The following is a 13,484-nucleotide window of genomic DNA, read 5'->3' as shown; positions in this document are numbered from 1 at the left end:
TATAGTTAGATTATATCGCTACTTTGTGGCATTTCTGACCAAAAAACAATTAAGGTTTTATTTAGAAATGGATGTGTTCCTTACATATTACTGTAGATATAGTTCTGTTTCTTATTATACCATGGACCCTCCTCTAAAGACTATCCCAAATCAAGTGGAGTTGTTAAAAAACTAACACAATATACGTACAATCTATTAAACATATCAAGTGCAAATTAAATTATTTTTTTCTTGTCAGATGTGCCACAATTCAAGACAAGCAGCGATATAGTCTAATGGTTTAACACTATAAATACGAATCATAGTATTAACTTCAAGGAATCAGATTAATTATATCGATATATTCTATTACTATAAATAATTATTGAAAAACATTCCAATCATAAAATCAAAGATATAAAAATGAATAGTAATACTCTTACTCATTTTATCAGATTTACAAATCATTTGTGTTGAATTGAGTTTACTTGAATATGTCCGATTAACAGTCGAAATGTAGCAGATTATAGTTTTTAAAAATGTGTTGTAATCTAGAAGGGTACTTTCTTATTTAAAGATATGGATATATATTTCTTTCACTTAGTCTCAAATTAAAAATCATTTAATTCAAACTTTAATTATTCATCTCAACTGTATAATTTAAAATAAAATACCTGATATTCTGATCCGATGGTCGTATATAGAAGCAACTGAACCACTGTAGTGACAAATCAAGTCGAGATGTTCTCACCAACATGACAGAATCCCGCGTTTTGTTTTAACAACTTTTTCACTGGGCAAGTATTAGATCGTACAACATTAAATGTATTTATTTTGTTACTGACACATAAAAAAAAATTGATTATGTTAAAAAATATATATATAAACTTATACAACAAAAATTAATTTTAGTTTAAAGGATTTTTATTTTTTTTTTAAATTATAAACATTTATTACGGAATAATTAATATTTTGAAAGTTGTATAGATTTATCTTTCAATATATAAGGTATTAAATTAAATCTACCAGGATTGGAGAAGCTATGAAATATTATAGTGGAAACTTAATCCTTCTCTATCAGTCACTTTGCTATTAAATTACCGCCAATTCTCAGAATCCCGCCCAGTAATTGTTTCGGATTAGTGGTGTTTCTAATGCTGGCCTTACTGTTCTTTATTTGAACAAGGTATTTATTTTATTACAACTATAAATGTAATAACGATATTTTATGTTACATCTTAAACTATATTTGAAAAACTTGAAGTTTTAGGTTTCTATTAAGTATACCTAGATTTATGATAGACAATAGCTGAAACATCAAACTAAATTAATTGGAACTCTGCACTTAGTAAATTTATTGACTCTAAATTATTCCAAAGCATATCAAATTATTTTTGTTTAATTCATATATTTTATAAAACATGAGTATTACACATAGATTTCCATATTTATTTTCAATGTTTTAGTATTACCCATGTAATTCAACTTATTCTAGATATAACCAATTTAAAATTGAAATTTTAATTATCTGTTCTTATAACTAGATAGGTAATTAATTAGATTTTATTCTTATGCAAATTTGACTTGTTATAATTTAAATGTTGTAACTATAACATTTAAACACCTTGTTAAGTAGTAGTAAATACAGTTTTAATAGTTCTGCATTGCTTAATGATATGTTTTTGTGAAGAATAATCTTAATATTAATCAATTATAATAAAAAAAATATCCATATAGTCACAACATGTTTATTTTCTTATAACTCCTATGTTTAAGCCAAAATTGCTTACAACTTTTCAATGGCATTGTTAGTTGTGATATTATAAATAAGATATTCTTGAGAATGGCTGAAACATTAAAGTTATAAATGAACATGTTAAGACTATATGTCTATTTTTTATTATAATTGATAAATATACCAGTCTCAAACAATAAATTAAATTATATATAAGTTAGTATTAATATTTTGGTACAAAAATGAGAATATTATTTTTGTGGTAATGTTATAAATGGTAATGAATGAGTTAATGCTAATAATGGGTCGTACAGTGGAAGCAGATGATAAAATCCTCTGAGTGAATTGGAACTAGCCAAAGGCGGATCCATCCGCTAGCCTGCCTACTACCTATTCAAATGATAGCCACTTGATTTGCATAGTTTAGCAGCCCCATTGTGCAGTAGTCTATTACTCTAAAATACCTGGTGGAGTAAATGTATAATGCAATTTTTTTAGGAGATTATTTTCTTTCGGGATATGAAAGTATCATCTGAATAATCATTGACTTAAAATAGAAATCACAAATATTAAAGAACTTGTCAAAATGAAAAGTAATCTGAACGTATATCTATTTGAGAAGTTTTAATTTTTAAAAACTTAAACATTTTTTAAATTGTAATTTTAGGTTACCCAATGGTAGAAATACTGTTTCATTTTTTCATAATTGGTTGCTTGCTACATTCCTATTATGCTAATTTCTTTGTTTCTAATTTTATTTTATAATTCTAATGTAAGATTTTGTTCTGTATAATTTAATTTCATTAAAATATTTTGTGTAGTATAATATTTTGTTTAAACAAGATTGCCTACAGTTATCTGATACACATAAATGTCTATATATGTTTTATCACTTTTGGATTTATTTAAACTTATCTAGAAGAAATTTCGTAAACCCTCCTCAGTTTTATTTATTATCCTTTGAATAATTTAATTTTGATGAAAATATTCCATTTTAATTTTATGAGTAATCATTGTTCACAAAAATCTCTCTTTAAAATACTGTAAATTAACTTTATGATCTATGGTTAATTTAAAGTAGTTGTTATTTAGGCCATCTGTAGCTCAGATGGTTAGGCCTGGGAATATCAATCTGAGATCTGCGGGCGGCATGGTTGAATGGAGATCTGTGGTTTGAATCAGGCATGGGGGGTGTTGACTTTTTTCATTAAGTGGCGGTCCCACATGAAAAACATGAGCCACCACCACGGTTAGATTAGGTACCTGTAGATAACTAGGCAAACATCATCTTCGCTGTGGATTAAAAAAAAAAAAGTAGCTGTTAGTAATTTATCTCTTCCATAACAGGAATTTTTATTTTGATTTAGATAATTGAACAAATGTAATTTTTGTCAAATTATTAATTTACTTTTCGTTGTCAAAGGAATAAAAAATTTTGAATTGATACTGAACTATGAAATTTGAGTCAATCAATGAAAGACATATGATTCTCTATTTCTCATTAATTTCAGTTAAATGGTTTCATTCTTCTATTTTTTATTTTGTATAGTTAGGAAGTGGAAAGTGCTTCATGAAATATGATTTTTATAGTTAAAAGATTTTTAAATTTAACACTTCATGTTGTTCTTGTTGTGCATGCTCTATCCGAAAGTATATCCTTCACCCATCTATCGAGAATATTCTGGATCTGACTAAAAGACATCTGAGGGCATTCAACTATTCATTCTTCACGCATCTTAAAACTAAAATTCTCAAAAATAGTAGATTGGATGAATTGAAACAAATGAGAAGTTGTGAATGTAATTTTAGAACTATTTTTGTTTAACAGATTTTGGAAGAAATCCTTTCATCTCATTGTTATCTAAAACAAAAACTATTAATGAAAAAGAATTATAACTGGAAAATGGAGTTGGCTGGTTTTGCAGTGCCTCAGTTTTGATTTTTAGTAGCTACTGGAACATCAACTTTGTTATTTTTAATACTCTAATACCTTTTTTTTTAAATTTTTTTTTTTAGTATTTTGAAAAATAACATTTTATTTATACACTTCTAATAGCAAATAGTGGCTATGTATGTATGCTTTTGTTTGTTTATAACAAATCATTACTTCCTACTAATGTAATTTATCCAGTATGAATCTTGAATTTTAAAATTGTGATAAAATATTTAGCCTATAGAAAAATAATTAAAATCCTTATTTACAAAAACATTGCTTAATAAAACAATCTCAGTAATACCATGTAAGAAACCTCAAGTTATTTCCTTATGCCTTATGTATGCTTTTTCTAGAATAATAGATATCAAACTTTTTTGGCACAATGAAATTATTATACATAATCCATGGCACAATTGTTATTATTTTATTGACAGTAAAATATATGCAGGATGAAAAGTATTTTAAAAATTTATATTTTTTAAAGTAACAGCACAAAAACACTCAGTTCTTAAATCTTAGCATATTATTATTATGTATTATATATTAACATCATTCCACATATAAATCAGTTCTTCAGGGTTCTCACTTATTTCGCATATAAAGTTTTTTGACTCTCCATAGCACCAAAGAAATCCACTATTCAGGACCCTTACACCAGCATCCCCTCCAGTGTGTTGGCTACAAACCAGATAAAAATTCAGAAACAACATGCCAGGACACGTATTTAGGGAATAAGTTTTTTAGGTTTAGTGTAAATTTCAAAATCAATGTGTGCCCCTGCAAATTATAAAATTCAAAGAATGCCCACTACAACTAAATTACAACTCAAAATCCTTAAAATGTAGGCCACTACAGAAGAAGAAAACAGTGTGGAATCAAAATATATATTGGTATATATATTCACGGTAAAAACAATAAATTTCAGAAATACGGGTTATGGAAAAAAATCACTTATTTCTGATATTGACTTCCCAAAAAGATTTCAAATTTGGCTTATACAATTTACAAACTGACATGGATGGGAAATAATAATAACTTTTTCTTGTAACAACATTAAATGACTATAAATATATTTTTAAATTAATAATAATGATTATTAATGATAATAATCTACTATATCTGGTCTGTTTTCTTGTTTGAAAAATATTAATGTTTCTTCTTTATATTAAAAAATATGATGTAATATAAGATCTTTGACAGCCGTCTCACTTTTTTATGACAAGGCTTGTTATTATTTAATTGATTATTTTGGTTATAATTTAATTAGGTTAATTAAAATTTTCCTGTAGCATCCACTTTGAAAACTATTGTTAAGAAACAAGGCCCATTTAAAATCTCTTTTGTTCTGATTGGTTTATTAATTACAATAGGTGGTGAGGTAAAGACAAATTTATCGCAACATTACTATGTTTATGTCTTTATAATAACATTTTGATATAACACTGTTGTATTGAAGTGTAGCTTAAGGTATTTATAAAAATAAAAAAAACTATTGAGATAAACTGATTTTTATCTTATGATCTATTGAAATCAATAAATTAAATAAAATGAATTAAAGACAAAGATTGTCAACCTGAATGAAAGTTAAATTTAAAATTATCTTTTTTTTTCAATCATTCTCTTGCAATATATATTGTTTAGATGTGCTTTAAGGTATTATTAAATTTTTATTTTTGAAATAGACAAATAAAATTACAATAGTTGTCAACTTAATAAAAATTGGATGTGATAGTTATCAGACACAAAAATTTAATAATACAATAAAATTAATCTTGTACATGAACTCAATCTTTCTTAGTGAAAAATTATTTAAGATATGATTAAAACACTAATGAAAGAAGTGTGAAAATTAAACTGTGACCTTCAAAGATTTATTTCGGCTATAGTCTGATTCATTTTAATATACAGTTAAAACATGAACTTCACTTTTCTAAACTAGTAGAAAAAAAAATTAACATCCCATGTAATTTTTAGCAAATGTTATCTAAATGAAGGTTGTCCCAAGGATTTTTACTTATGCAAAGCTTATCTGTTGACCTGAATTTTTATTATTATTAACATTGAATTTTAAATAATTGTTATAGTATTCTATAGGTTTGAAAATTCTTATTTGATTTAGTTTAATAAATATAAATATATTTTTAATTGTTAATAATTAAATACTAAATACTTGATAATAAATTTAAAATAATTAAATAATAACTACTCAATAATAAATTAAAGATAAATAAATAATTATTTATTTCTTAAAATAATATAGATTGGAATTAGAAAAGACCCTTTTAAAAGAGATTTTTAAATAACTATTAAAAAGAAGAAAAAATATTTTTGTTTACTTACAGTTACTTATTATTTATTAATTATTTTTTCAATTGAATATTTAGGAAGGATACGCCACAGGAAGTTGTCTATTACGCCATTTTCCCTCTCGCAGTCCAATACAATTTTACTTTTCCTCCTAGTTAGTCCGCATCCTGCTGACCAACTGATATCTTCCAGACCAATACACGTTAAAAGATGGTCTCCATCCATGTCTCCCATGTTTCATAGATGACATTTCAGTGAATCTACAATGCCAATTCGATGGAGGTGTTTTTGTAGCAGATTATGTCCTGTTAATAGGCGAAAACAAACCACTCCCTCAGCTCCGGTAAGATTGCCGGGGATTCGTTATCCTTATGCAGTAGGCTCTCCCACTTCTTTCCTTCCATTGAAATTTGTGTCTAGCGCTTATCCTATCTTAACAATAAGAACTTATCATTGATTTTATTTTGCACAGCCAGATTCACACAATAATCTGAGCAATTACATAAATTCATATCCCATTATCTCTGATAATAAGACATAGTTAAATTATTGATTAATAAAATATAAACAACATAAATACACCGATTAACTGAAAATATTTCATAATCATAATTGTATCTTAAACAGAATATTTTCTTTACAGTGATTTTTCAACTGTTACTGGTTAATATTATTTTCAGTATTGTTTTAGAGTGCAAATGGAACACGGCTTGTAAGAGAAAAGGAAAAAAAAAATTGGAACTAAGTGTTATAATCTTTTAATAATAAATTATCAAATAAGTGAACTTGCTAAGCTCAGACCATTTTGCGAGACATAATTATTTGGACTCAGGGGACCTTAAAACTTGTACTCTGTTGAAAACTCAAATTCGAAATTTTTCACTATCGTAATACTTCTCCTATATTCTATAAATAAAATATATACCTTAGTAAAAATTGTATGAACCCACCTCTCCTGCCCTTGGTAGAAGCCAATCTTATCATACCTTTAAAATATTCACTTGTAACAAGTATTATTTTATGTACAGGGAAAGAATTAATATCCCTCTAGGAGAGAAAGAAGAAATTTACTAATGGTGTGTATAGCAGTGTTAGAAAAATAAAAATTTAGTTAAATTGAGAAAATTTGAAAAATTAATTAAAACTGGAAATCACCATCATATTATTAATGAACCTTAATGATAAGGTTTCTTGGTCTCAAATATTACTTTCTTAAGTATCTTTACAAAGTATAGTACTAAATGAAATCGAGGTGTCCACATGGAAAATTTTGTTAATCACTTTAAATTTCATAGACCAAGAAAAAAACTTTCATTTATCAGCCATTTACCACTTTTTCTGTGACTATTTTTTGTGGAGTTGTAGAAATTAGACAGTTTCTTCTAGTGCATGTGCTTTCTTATGCCATTGGTGTGTGCTCTTAGATGTTATTCAATTATATTATTTCAATAAAAAATTATTTTTCTATTATTTGTGATTCATTTCAACTATGTTTTAAATAGTGATAAATTTAAATAAATTTAAAATTGATTAAATTTTAATCAAATCAGTCCTTTGGGAAATAAGTCAACCTCATTTTCTTCCAAAGCTTGGTTTACCATCCAGGATTACTGCTTAGAGTGAATGATGAAATTCCCATAAAACACTGCAAGTAGCAGAATCCTATACATTAAAACACAAAAATCGTTTGCTAAGAAAAAAAGTATCAGTGCAGAAAAATTGTTTATAACAATTGAAGATACAAATAACAGCATAAGGTTATGTAGCTTTATGGACTTTATTTCGCTCATACCTACTATAACCATTTCAATTAATATCCAGGCAAAAAGATTATGTATGTATAGATTTTTTATTTTGACTTGAATAAGTTTAACTTTGTGAAAAACTAAAAATTTATACTTACTTTGCATTTGATTTGGCTTACAGTGCACAAATATATGGATATGCCAAAAAAAAAATTACTTACTGAAATTACAACAATGTCAATTAAAAGTACTAAAACTTATGAGCTCTGCTACCCTCTGAATCAGTAACAAAGACTTACAAACTCCATAGGTACAATCATCAATGATCTTGATACAACTATACAATGACTCAAGTAAAACGTTATATAAATGGTTTCAGGACAAACTATCCCTCTAATTCAAGACCTATCAACACAAGACTTATCGGATACTTGATTGACACTTATGAAGGAGGTGGAATTGGGATCTCCTAAATTAGTTTTCAAATTTCCATTTTCATGACATTAATTTTATCTTACATCACATTCGCTGGTTGTAAATCATTCTTTACAGTTGTTGTGAATTAAATAAATAAAAAAAAATATTTAAGAGAGCATTATAATTAAATAACAATTAAATTAAGGTTGAGCAATATATTAAATGAAGTAACCTAATTTTATAATAAATTGCAAAGAAAAAAAGTGAAGTGTCCCACACAGATTCCAAAAAACTGTTGTACGATAATCGAGGAATTATTGAAAGCTTGACATTCTGATTAGTATAAGTGTTACTAAATTAATTGTACTAAAAAATTGATAAAAAAAAAAAAAAAAGATGCTGATAAAAAGTAACCAAAAGCTGCAAAAAGGAAAAGAAATTATCGAACCAACTTGCTGTATGAAGCTATTTGAAGATATTGTCCTTCTTATGAGGTCCAATGAACCCTCAAAAATCTTGATGCCTGTTATCATTATAATTACAATAATCATTATAATATTACTAATTATTGTATTGTCTTAGGACTTTTTTTTTTTTTTACATTACTGAAATTTTACTTTTTTTGGAGATGAGGTTTTTTACAATAAAAGGATCATTGGAATGAAGCATACATATCTATATTTACTTTATTATTGTAATATAATTAGTTTCAGAAACAATTTTAACAATAATCAATAATGCTAATTCATTGGATAAATTAATAGGATATACACCTTCTAGGTTCTGCAAATGTCCAATGTCCAACAAGAAACATGGATTGTATAAATATTTAACAATCAAATTTAAATTCTTTTTCAATTTCTATACCTCATAGTTTTGGTTTATTTTAACTTTCATATTATTTACTTTGTTTCAGTTTAAAAGTCAGGATGACAGATGCTTCTGCTATGGAGTGGGACTCTTCTTCATTGACTGATCAGAATTTCAGAAGCCATTTTAAAAGGTGTGTTGTTATTATTAGGTATACTTTGCATTTTGCCAAATCCAGTTAACATACATTTCAATAACTTAATGATTTAAATTGTTATTTAATTAGCTTGGTTTCGAAGTGGTTGATACATTTCAATAACTACATGATTTAGATTGTTATTTAATTAGTTTGATTTTGAATTGGTTGATGAATTTCCTCAGTGAGGTATAATCTTGCAGCAATGTCTTCAAATTTTTCTGTAAGTTTGGCACAGCTGCTTTTGCTCTGGTCTGTTTCCCAGTTTATTCCCCTTAAAATAATGTGTATATGTTCAGGACAGTTTATTTACCTGTTGTATTTATGATATTGTCTATCTGGCGCAATAGTGTAAACAGCAGGTAGCCAAGAACCTTGGATTATTGGAAACAGGGATTTTTTAAATAACAATGATTGTAATTAACATAAAATAAAATATCAAATTACATTTTCTGTAGTAATAATCATTTTTCTATTATGATGTATAACATACAGCTAGATCTTCTAAGCTGGGGTGGAGAAGCTAAGATGGCATCAAACTTGGCTTGTATTATTCTTAGTAAAGCAACCTCCAGAATCATACTTATGCCACTGCTTTGCTTCACCACCCTAGCCTACTTATGAAATGATTTATTTAAGAATTTTTTTAATTCACTGTGAGTTGTTGCTTGTCAAGTACCATTAGTATTTATTTATTTCATGTACCAGTTAAAAGTTACTGTCCTGAAACTCTCTTGTTGCTTCTTAATTTCCTCTGTCAATGGCATTGTCAGGCCTTTTTTTTTTTTTTAGGTAAATGCATGTCATAAGTTAATTTTTAATATAATTTATTACAATTCATTTATTAGTATATTTAATAATAAGTACCAAAAGTTAGTATTGAGAGATATTGGTTAGTTGTATGAGGTAGTAGGTATAATAATAATTATAATATTTTGCTTTTATGTAAAATAAATAAATATATAACAAACAGGGAAAGTTTTAGACTCTGAAGAATTTTTTTTTTATTTTCCAAGGGTTTAAAAACCCATTTTTGGCTCGATAATTTTAAAATTAAGCTTGGTATACATTTAAAAAGTATGATTATTTATTTATTAATGTTTTAAAAACAGTTCATATAGTATTTCCTAAAAGGTCTTCCAAGTAAATCACTTATCTGTATTGTCTCCTAACCCTCTAGTTGCCGCTTCCTCTAGATCTTGATCTCTAGAAGATCATTTCCATTAAAATAATATTAAATTTTTTTTTAGAAAATACAATACATGCATACAATATAATACAGATATACATGTAAAATAGACAATAGTCTTTTACCATTTGGAATTTTTATGAAGCAGATCGGATCTGCTGAAGGGTGGAGTTACAAGTGTAGCTTTCCAGCCTTCTCTGTTTTTTTTTTTTTTTTTTTTTTTTTTCTTACCTCCTAGAATTTTATTAATATTATACATTTACAATTATATACACTTACAACTAAGAAATATATACACTAATTTTATTACAAATCTTCTTTTGCCTTGTGGCATTATAAGATGTGGAAGCTGGGTCCGCTGAAGGCGGTTTATACATTTGGGGCTCTATAGCCAGGGGCTAACAAGGAATGGGGAGGGGCCATTCCGGCTGGGACCTAAAGCCGCCAGCTGGTTAAAATTTTTTGTTTTTCCTCCTAAGTCTTTATTTCAACCTTCCAAGTCTGTAAGGAGGACTGACCTTTGCTGAACAGCAAGCTTGTACAGATATTCAGCCCGTAAAAAAATTTAAATTCCTTAGTTTTCAGTAAGTTCCTGTTATCCTAGGATTTTAAACCTTCAAAATTCTGTAGTTGGAGCAATTTCTTTTGTCTGTTTGATACAATGGTAAAATACTTCGATAACTAGAGCTAGTGCTGCTACCTGTTATAGACATTGAGTATGATAAATTGTATAAATGATATAAATTTAGATTCTCAGATTCAGAAAAAAAATCTACAAGCTAAGTTTTTATCTTATGTTTTTTTCATAAATTATTGAAATGATCACTCAATAGTATATATATAATTTTCCACCCCTTTCATGGTATGGTTTATATTAAATTTTCTGTGTAAGATCTATGTTTATCAATATTGTTAGAAATGGTACTAGTACTTAGCTAGTCAGTTCATTTATCCAATAGGTTGTTTCATTATTATATATTGTGAACCTCTATTTGCCTTTGGGTTTGTTTTATTCAAGATTCAAGTTTTATTTATTTGCTTGTTAGAGGTTTCATTATTGATTATGCTTGAACAATCGACTGATTAGTCCACAAAATCGTAGGAGTGGGAAATGAGGAAAGTCACTATCAAGAAGTATAATTTTAAGCTTTGAATTCATTGATAGTGATGAAGTTAATTCATGAATTACCAAGGCTAATGATCCAATGTTCATCATCAAATCTAACACAATGGGACAAATAAATAGGTCTAATGTTTTTTTTTTAAATTAAATTAAAATTTGTAAATCTGAGGCAAAATTGAATAATTCTTAATTGCAGGATTCTTTCTTAATCGTTTGTCTAAACAAAAAACCATCTTATTAAGTTGAAACAAATACTTGGTTAAGAAGTGGACTATGGTGAAAATTTTTTTTCAGTGCCTGGTAGGTAAGAAAGTAATAGTATATACACACCAACTTCCAAGGAATGAGAAAGTTTGAAGTCTATCTAGCAATCAAAAAAGTAAAATACTTCCTAAAAATCTTATTTTTGATACAGAACACATTTAGTATTAGATGTACTGAATACTGAAAAATACTAGTCTTCTATTACTTAGTGTTGTTACTAAACTTTCAATATTATGTATATTTTTGTATACCGGTATGGGCCAAATTCCAAATATGGAAAAATGAGACTACTTGAAATCATGTATGACACATTCTCAATGTATAATGTAATAACGGAATAATCATTACTGATCATTCTAAATCAGTCTGTAATATTGTTTTGAAACAAAAATGATACAGACATTTTTAAATTAACAGGTTGAATTCCATTTTACAACTTTTTTTTATTTAATCCCTCTCCATTTTACAACTGAAGCCTATGTAGCTTCTAGAATATAAAATATTCCTCAAGCTTTCATCGTAACTGACTCATTATGAGGATTGGCATAAATCTGGACTAAGGACTATTGTTTAACAAAAACTCAAATAATATCTTGAGAATAGAAGAAAATAATAAAGTAATTATTTTTTTATGTCTTATGTCATTATTGCAAATATACATAAGCAGAATTAAATGGAAGATAAAGAGCCGGTGACAAAACTTAATACTTAGACTACGTGGACTGACCTGCTCATTTTGTAATAATATACTTTTAACTGGCTCATACTTATTCAAATAAATGTAAAGTAGGGACATTGTAAAGATATGACTTGCCATGCAAAAATATGATCCCAATGAATACAAGTCATAAAATTAAAAAATATACTATCTAAAGACTCCAAATCTAATTGTACTTTTTTAAGATGACGAGTCATTGTTAATGATCCATTTTCTAAAAATTAAAAAGAACCATAAAATATCATATATCTGCAGGCCCAGTTGATATTTTAAAAAGCTATTAAAAATGAGCTGAAGGTAATAATGCAGGCTTTATCACATTTAACAATACTGACTTTATCACAGAAACTGATAAAATAATCTAATTGTTCAATTCCTAAAGGGCAAAGAGGATTAAAAATTAGGAGGGTCATGTAATGACTGTATCTTTGTAATATCCCAAGTGATAAAGAAAGCTATGGCATAGAATGTAGAAGTTCATTTAATTTTTGTGGAAAAAGATTTATGATACTTCATTAAAATAAAATTAGCACTTCATACATATATAATGAATTTCTAATCTCATAAGAGGAGAGGTCATAACACAAAAAAAAGGATATCCTTCTCGGCCAGACCTGCCCCACAAAGACCCCCAAGGAGCGATGGTCCTATATCACTTTTGAAATAATTGTTTAAAAAGGGAAGAGCAGATAATTTGAGCAATATTCAAAAAGTGTCTGAAATTGGAAAACAACTATGAGAAGCCCAGAACAATTTTAATTACATACATAAAATGAAAGGATGCTACCGAGCATTAAAATTGATCATTCAGTTAGTATAGTTTTCATATAATAATGAGTCCTAAAACAAGGAATTTTCTCTTCTCTTTAAATTTCTTCTCTGATAATTTATTAATAATACTATAATAAGAATAGGGCACTTGGAGAGTAAAAGGGAAAATGTCTTAGTAGGAAGTAAAAATTAAAAGTAACTGTCTTTTCAAACTCCAGCTTACTAATGATTGAATAATCACTTCAAAAGCAGAGGGTACGGAATATATAATGAGGAAAATCCTTCCGTTATATT

General features: G+C 27.4%; 1 protein-coding gene across 2 annotated transcripts in view; it reads left to right on the top strand.

Moving 5' to 3' along the window:
* Positions 1 to 13,484, top strand: part of Ae2 (Anion exchanger 2) — a 310,706-nt gene that overhangs the window by 44,717 nt on the left and 252,505 nt on the right. For both annotated transcript variants that reach the window (XM_067052716.1, XM_067052717.1), the window contains exon 2: positions 9,036 to 9,122. The gene's annotated coding sequence lies outside the window, so the exon portion shown is untranslated. The remainder of the gene's footprint in view (positions 1 to 9,035; positions 9,123 to 13,484) is intronic.

This window comes from Halyomorpha halys, unplaced genomic scaffold (assembly GCF_000696795.3).
Source record: "Halyomorpha halys isolate HHAL.00 unplaced genomic scaffold, Hhal_1.1 Scaffold87.1, whole genome shotgun sequence".
Lineage (NCBI taxonomy): Eukaryota > Metazoa > Arthropoda > Insecta > Hemiptera > Pentatomidae > Halyomorpha > Halyomorpha halys.
Note: the sequence above shows the minus strand (reverse complement) of the source record. Positions and strands in the feature narration are given on the sequence as shown.